Here is an 8459-nt window from a genome sequence, read left to right on the forward strand (position 1 = left end):
GGGGCTGTGAGCGAAACTCCGGCCGGATCTCCTCATGGATGGAACCCGAATAGGCGATAAACCTGGACTAGAGACTTGAGTGTTTAGGTAGGTCGTGGTCTACACCCACGTCGGCTTTCGCTTGAAGTCTGCCGAGCACATGTCGTGTGCAGACGCTAAGTGGTGGAAACATGTATGAAGAAGTACACCCCTGCAGGGTTAATATCATCTATTCGAATAGCCGTGTCCGCGGTAAAGGACTTCTGGGTTGCTTATATCAGTTCATAGACAAGTGAAAGTGGATACTCTAAAATACGCAAGATAAGCGTGAGTGCTATGGATGGCGTTCTCGTAGGGAGACGGGAGCGGATCCATAGTGGTGTATTGATATGGGGAATATGTGGACTCGTGTGCGCCACCTCAAAAGAGTTACATTGCAGTCGTAGTTCAGGATAGCCACTGAGTCAAAGCTGGCTTGCTGCAGTTAAACCCCACCATCCCCTTGTTGATAATGATGCATATGTAGTTAGTTCTGATGTAAGTCTTGCTGGGTACATTTGTACTCACGTTTGCCTATTTTATGTTTTTGCAGAGAGACTTCGGTCTCACTAGTAGTTCCACGTGGACTTCGACGTTTAGCTTGTTACCTCAGCTACGGTCTTGTGCCTCGGCAGGATTTGGTAGATAGTCAGGCTTCTCAGCCTTTTTCAGTTATAGACGTCTGTACCCAGACATGATAGCTTCCGCTTGTGCTTTGATTTGTATGCTCTGATTGTTGGGTCATGAGACCCATGTTTGTAATATCTCGCTCCTCGGAGCCTATTGAATAAATTACTTGAGTCGTAGAGTCATGTTGTGATGCCATGTTGTATTTGCACATATCGAGCATATTGTGTGTATGTTATTGAAATGCTTGGTATGTGTGGGATCTGACCATCTAGTTGTTTATCTTTAGTAGCCTCTCTTATGGGGAAATGTCTCTTAGTGTTTCCACCGAGCCATGGTAGCTTGCTACTGCTCCGGAACACTTAGGCTGGCCGGCATGTGTCCTTCTTCGTTCCTGTGTCTGTCTCTTCGGGGAAATGTCACGCGATGAATACCGGAGTCCTGTTAGCCCGCTACAGCCCGGTTCACCGGAGTCCTGCTAGCCCAGTGCTACAGCCTGGATTCACTCGCTGATGACCGACACGTTCGATGATGGGTCATGGATGCCTGTCCCTGTAAGTCTGTGCCACTTTGGGTTTACGACTAGCCATGTCAGCCCGGGCTCCTTATCATATGGATGCTAGCGACACTGTCATATACGTGTGCCAAAAGGCGCAAACGGTCCCGGGCAAAGGTAAGGCGACACCCGTGGGAATACCGTGCGTGAGGCCGCAAAGTGATATGAGGTGTTACATGCTAGATCGATGTGGCATTGAGTCGGGGTCCTGACAGCCTGGCCCAACAGCGCTCGGCATCGTGTATGGCCCAGGCCCGGGGGCTCCTGTCGGTCTACTAGAGTAGGGGTACCCTAGTATCCCGAACTCGTGCACGGGCAGTTGCAGCGCCCCGCGGCAAGGCTTGCCGGGTGACCGCCAAGACCCTCCGTGGCTCCCTTGAAGACCATTCAAGAACAAAGTACTCAAACCAAGGCCCCGGCAAGAGGAGCTTGCCGGGAAGGCCAACCAAGGCCCCGGCAAGAGGAGCTTGCCAGGAAGGCCAACCCAGACCCCGGCAAGAGGAGCTTGCCGGGAAGGCCACTCAAGGCATACCAAGAAAGCTTGCCGCGACGCGCCCTGCATCCCGGCAAGGCTCGGTGAGCAACAAGCTCCCAAACACGACAAGACGACGACCGCGGAAGGAGCTTGCCGCGGGAAACCCCCACTTCATGCCCGCGCTCCAGCACACCTGCTAACGTGTCGCTCTAGGACTCTCCCAAGCACACGTGGCAGGAGGCTGGGCAGCTAGGGGTGCGCGGTGGCAAGCGGAGATGAAGAGAAGGCCATCGTGGCAAACGGTGGCGCTCCTAACGGTCACTTTTTGCACTGTTTAGGCAACTCAGACAGGCATTTAATGCCCTTGTCCCCTGCCGTCAGAGTTAGGTAGGGTGCACTGTATCCACAGTAGCGGTAGCTGCACCTACCGCATCCTTTTCCATTTTTACCCTTCTAGTCTACGTTGCCACCTGTCGGTGACCCCTTGAAAGTATAAAAGGAGGCCCAAGCGCAACGTAGAGGGGGTTCGCCAGGTTCGTCCGGTTCGGCTCATTCGAAACACCAGAAACACTCCCACGCTCAGTCTGGCAGCGTCCATCGCTCCTGAGCAAGAACTCAATACACACAAACAAGCAGCAGTAGGGTTTTACGCATCACTGCGGCCCGAAGCTGGGTAAAAACCGCTCGCGTGTACTGCCTCGATCCGCTCTTTGTGCGACCTCCGCCCCCTCCGAACTGAAAGGGGCCCTGTCCCCATAGGTGTTGGTGGATCAGCCTCCCCGACAGATCGAGTGTGCGAGATGAACCGGAGAAAGTAAATGTAGAGAGATGAAATGCAAAAAAGACGGAGGGATGTGATGGTTGCTTGTTCGTTTATTTTACCAGGCCACTTATTACTGGGAGTAGTTGGTTTTGTGATATGACGGCTTTACTGCCGCGCCACGAGCGGGGTGAGACTCCCGTGCAGCGCCGCCCTCTACACTAGTACTCGATCGTGGTTTACTACATCGATCATGGTTTATCCCCCATTGAATTTGACCAAAGATTTAACTGACAAAATGTTAGTGCATGTCAACAAAAACAATATCGTTGGATTCGTATTTGAACATAGTTTTCAATGATATAATTTTAGGTGACATGCATCATCATTTATCGTACTATATATAATGTTAGTTCAATTTTTGGTCGTACTAATCTATAGTAAGGTGCCCGTCCGTTGCACGGAAGAGTGAACTGCATTGATCGGGGAGTTGTTTATTTTGACAAAGGATGTGGGGGTCATCTCATGTGTAACAGGTATCGATAGGTTTCTTAGGATATTATTTCATCTCTAGAGCTCACAAACATCTGGGTGAAATAGATAAAAAAGTATCTTTTGCAAACAAAAGCGTTCAACTGTTCAACCGCTATCCAAAACTTGTGAAGAAATAACTGTTATTGTGCTTTGCAAGAAATGATCATCAAGAATTAGTTTTTGATTATCCATTGTTATACATGTTGGCTACAGATGACATGGCATTTCTTATAGTCAACAGTTGGCTATACTATTTAAGTATTAACCATGCCCTTATACACCTAGACGGAGGGATTAAATCAGGATGACTTGGAAGGGGGCAGAGGATATGTAAGAAATGGTTCATCATAAGTCTTTCACCAGTACTGTAGTAAAAATTCATACATGGAAGATTCTAGACTAAACCATAAATGGATACACTTTTATTCATGCGCGATACTCCAACAGAGCAAGATCATGCATGGAAGTCTCCACAGGCTTAGACAACGGATTACATTGAGCGAAGACTAATGATCAACATTTAACTTGATAATGCAGATGTCCAGGTGAACCTCCTTGGAGTCCCCGTGCACATTGTTGGGGGTCAAATAATATTGTGCGTCTTCCATGTCCACATCGACAGGAAGGTCCCAGCTCGGCAGAGTCCAAGTCAGCTTGACATAGCCAGTGTCAACGCCCACATACCTCCGAGGGGTAGTAATAGTGAGCATGCATCCGTACATCGGCCTTGTGTCAGTGTCAGCGGCGTCGCCCCTGACGCACACTACAGAGACGGGGAGGCGGCCTGCGCGGGCCTCGCTGGTGCCCACGATCAAGAGGAAGACACTGCCGTCCTCCTCCGAGACTAGCAGACGGCGGTGATCCTCCAGCGACTCCGGCACGGTGAACGGGTAGCACGTCTCGTACTTGATGTTCTTCGCCAAGGGCCAGTAGTGATCACCGCACGCCTGCGTTAGGTGATGCGCGATGTCCACCGGCGAGCCCCAAAATGGCACCGGGCACTCATAGCAGTAGACGAAGGGCTCCTTGGATGCATCGACCAGGACGTCCATGAAACGGGAGTGGCTGTAGGGTACATTCCGCCAGTTGAATATATGAGCAAGTTACTACGAGATTTAGTCTGAATAAGCACAAAATAAATCATGACGGCTATAACAGAGATTAAACTAATCATGCGGACTAGCATAGTAGATGAACAGATCGGATCTAGGACACAGACTAGAAACATGAATTCTACCATGATTTCGAACAGGAAGGACAGAAACACATACGATGCAAACGGGAGCAGCACCATTGGCATTGAGGTTGTCGCCCATGTCATTGAGGAAGAGGTTGCCGAGCTCGGGGAAGAAGTCGTTGTTGCTAGCAGTCGCGAGAGTGCACTCCCCAAATTTCAACAGCGCCCGCTGAATGGAGCGCGGGAGGGAGTGGCTGTAGGGGACGTTGTGGCTGCCGAATGGAGCGCAGGAGTAGCCCACGAAGCAGTAGATGGTGCTCCTCCCTAGTCTCTTTTCTTATCTCTATCTCTACTACTCTTCTTTGTTTTTATCTATATCTATACTACTATATAGTGTACCAATTTTGTAAATTTGAAACATGGGCCTAAGAAGTAATTTCAGCCATCGATAGGGTCAATCCTATGGTTCAGAATGCATGGATTCACGTCTATAGTATCCACCATGCAGCTGGTTGTTCATTCTAGAGAAATCTAGGACCACCCAAATTGTTTATTGCAGGACGTCGCGTTTGTGCACTGCAAGGTTGGGCCACGTAGATACAAGGACGATGTCCGGCCATGGACTGATGGACCTACAGCGCAGCAAACCGCAGTCACGCCAGACTTCCGGTCATGTACTCCCATCTCCATCCTTCTCCTAGAGCGTATCTGTTGGTGGGAACGACACCTATGGGATCACAAGAATCCCTACTGTGGTTAGCGGGGCGCGGGGTCGTGAGAAGAGCGGATCTAACAGGTAGCACACAGTTTGTTTATCCAGGTTCGGGCCGCGAGGATGTGTAAAACCCTACTCCTGCTTTGGTGGATGTATATTCTTGTTCTTGAACTAGCTATGGGGCGTTAGGAGCTCCAAAAAGCCGAATCCCTCCTCTGGTCGCCTCGGGCCTCCTTTTATAGAAAAAAGGGGTTGCCACAGTGGCACACAGGAGGTGGAAAGGGTACAGTGCTGCGAGGTTATCCCTCGCATCACATGACAAGGCGCATTTAATGCGTCTTGCTTAGGTGTCCTTGCTTTATCGGGGGCGAGGGAGAAACCTGTCTCGTCCGTCGCCGCTCCTCTTGTGTCGACACGCGCCCTGGACAGCGACGCCTGCGATACCACGTAGGTAGGCAGGCAGCTGAGGTGGCGCAGTGATGGGTCTTCACGATGAACTGCATGCTGCCACACGGGTGCCTGCCCAGCTGGTTGGGTCGGCAGCTACATGCATGCGGTGGTGGAGGTTTAGTCGGCATGGGCCTGATGGTGGCCCTGCGGGTGTCCTCGGCAAGGGCCTTGCCGGGGCCCCAACAAGGGTCTTGCCGAGGCGCCTGCTGTCATCCCCGGCAAGGCGCTTGCCGGGGGCCTTGTGGTCTTCCTCGGCTGGGATCCCGCCGAGGGTTGTCGTCTCCTTATTGCGTATCTGATCTTGAATGTCTTCACAGAGATCTGCATGCCGCCACAGGGATGTCTCCCGAATCCTTGCCCTTTGGGGGCAGTGGACTCAAGGGTGATTTGCTCCGTAGGCGCGGGACGAGTCGCCGCGGCAAGGGTCTTGCCGGGGCTGCTAGAACTGTCTCCCGGCAAGGATCTTGCCGGGGGAGTCTGCTTCGTCCCCTTTGCTCTTCGTGGTCTTGGCCTTAGCGTCGTTCTAGTTCTCTTGAGCTTCGGTCTTACCCTGGCTCACCTCCCTTGCCTTGCTTGGTGTGGTGGTATCCGCGGCTCAGACTGCCCGTGCACAGTTATAGGGGTACAAAAAGTGTACCCCTCTTTTTGTACACCGACAGGAGCCCCTGGGCCTGGGCCACACATAAGCGCAACGCGTTGTTGGGCTAGGCCCAAAAACGGTGCGCGGGCAGGCGGGGTGGTTTTTACCACGGTAAGATTCTTCACGCGCTGTGCTTCCCATGATTCCCGCGCGTGGCGCGGCGTGGGGAGGCGCGTGAGCGGCATGCGTGGGGTTGGTTCCCGCAGGCATGCGTCACATTGTAGTAAAGGGGTGGTTCGCGCCTTCCCCATAAATAGAGGGAGGCATGGTGGCGCGGCCCATTTACTGAATGGGGCTGAGGCGCAGTCTTCAAGGCGTCCACTCAGTTCTGCACGTCCGCCACGTGTCTCCCATGCACCTGGGGTGGCAAACGGTGGAGGCGGGAAACCGGGCCGTCGCTGGTTGCGGCGGCGGGTCGGTCCTGGCTCCCTTCGCCTTCCGTATCTTGATTGGCCGAGCGGGGCGGCCGAGCCCCAACCCCGATCCTTTATAAAGAGTGGGAGGGGGGATGGCGTCCCGCATTCTTTCATCTTCTACTTCCTTCCGTTTCTGTTGCTCCCTTCCATCCGTCATGGAGAGGGAATCCCGGTCCTTCAACATTGGCGGCGAGGGTCGCCGCTCGACAACGCGTCCCTCCTTCTCCTGCGCCTACGGTGGCAGAGCCAGCCACGAGGGGAAGGGGGAGGGGGCGAGGCCGTGGGCGAGGCCGGGGCGCTCGAGGAAGGGGAGGACGGGGCGGCGCGCCGGCCTCGCCTCCGCCAGCAGCTCCTCCTCCAATGGAGGGCCATGTTGGGGATGACCCTTGTGAGTTCTTCGTCAGGCTGCGCCGGCCGCCACGCCGTTGCCTTCGTCTCCCGACTCCATTTGCGCAGGAGATGGAGCTGGATCCACCGGAGTCGTTGCGGCTGCACATGAGGGGCTGCGGGATCAGTGGCTCGCGGGTCCGCGTTGACTTCCCCGCCCCTCACGTCATGTATCTTCGTCGGGGATGGAAGATGTTTGCTCATATCCACCGCTTGACGGAGAGGCTCACTCTCCATTTTAAGCTGATGGAGGGTGGCCTTCTCTCCGTCAAGGTCTTCGGGCTCTTTGGGACCCGTGCAAGGTGCTGCGTGGAGAGCTCTTCTGATAGTGAAGACTCCTCCTCGGGCGGGAGTGACGAGGAGGACAGCGGCAGCGACGATGAGGGTAGTAGGCGGCAGGATGACGGGTCCGACTAGGTGTTGGGTGCCGCTCCATGCGGCACCGGCGACCCCATCATCTATCTCGCCGGCTCCCTGAACTTCTCGGGGTCGTCTCCTTGGGCGGCTAGCGTTGGGAGGCTGCGGAAGAGGAAGAGGGCGGGCGGCAAGGCCGTCAAGTTGGAGCACGTTGGCACCGATGCCTTCGACAAGTGCTGACGTCCTGCCGCCTCATCTTCGAGCTCTGCTTCCGGCGCCGCCATCACCATCCAGCCTTTGGACGGCCACCAGGATGTTCTCTTGGTGTCTTCTGCCACCCGTAGCTCGCCTAGGCGCTCCTTTTGTCCTTTTCGCCTCCTTGACCTGCCTCCTGAGGAGAGGGACAAGAAAGGGATTACGGGCACCTTATCTCTTTTTAGTTTGTAAGCCTTCGGGCCTTTGTTGAATTTAAAACTTGTAATCTCATCATTCATGTTTCTCATTCCCTATGGACTGTACCTGAGTGGAATGTTTTTTTAATGAAAAAAGGATGCTTGCCGGGTCATTTGTTTGCGGGTAGAACCCACGATAAGGAGTAAATCCTTGATATCTTCAAGATAAACATTTACTTGCCCGGCAACAGGCCTTGCCGTCCCCCCACTTCACTCGACCTTCCTCATGCCTTTGGCGGAGGTAGGGATGAGGTGGGTTTAGGCTCCTTGTTTCATCCTTTCGCTGCCGCGACTACGACCAAACCTGGCCCCGGGAACGAGCCCTAGGGCCTAGAGTTAGGGGAGCACGATAGCTTGGGGAAAACGAGGTTTCAGATACCTCAGTCCATAATGTAATGAATGATAAGGGATGGAGATTTTATCTGAAGCTGCAGTCCCCGGCAACCCTGGTTTGCCATGGGTGAATCTTTGCTCTTGCAGCCCCCGGCAATACTAGCTTGCCGGGGGCTAGATGCTGGTCTATTCCTCTTTTTTTCCTCCCCAAGTGGTTCGGAACGAATATCTGTGTGTCCTGTGAACCAAAGAAGACAAAAGAAAGACAAAGAGATGCACACTCGACCTCTAAGCTAGGGGTTAGTCGCCGCTAAGCACTATCAACCCTAACCAAGGACGAGACTCGACCTAGCATGCATGCAATAATTTAGGGCGCCAGCGCTTCATTTATTTATGCTCAGGGTCTGCGCCTGGCTTTGTACAAAGGGTTACATGCGGCATCGGCAAGGATCGTACAAAAGGTGGCTTGCCGGGGGGCCCGGCAAGCCACGCCTCACGGGTAGAACTTGCGAAGATGCTCAATGTTCCAGGAGTTACTCACCGGAACGTCATCTTCGGTCTC

Source organism: Triticum dicoccoides, chromosome 1A (genome assembly GCF_002162155.2).
Source record: "Triticum dicoccoides isolate Atlit2015 ecotype Zavitan chromosome 1A, WEW_v2.0, whole genome shotgun sequence".
Lineage (NCBI taxonomy): Eukaryota > Viridiplantae > Streptophyta > Magnoliopsida > Poales > Poaceae > Triticum > Triticum dicoccoides.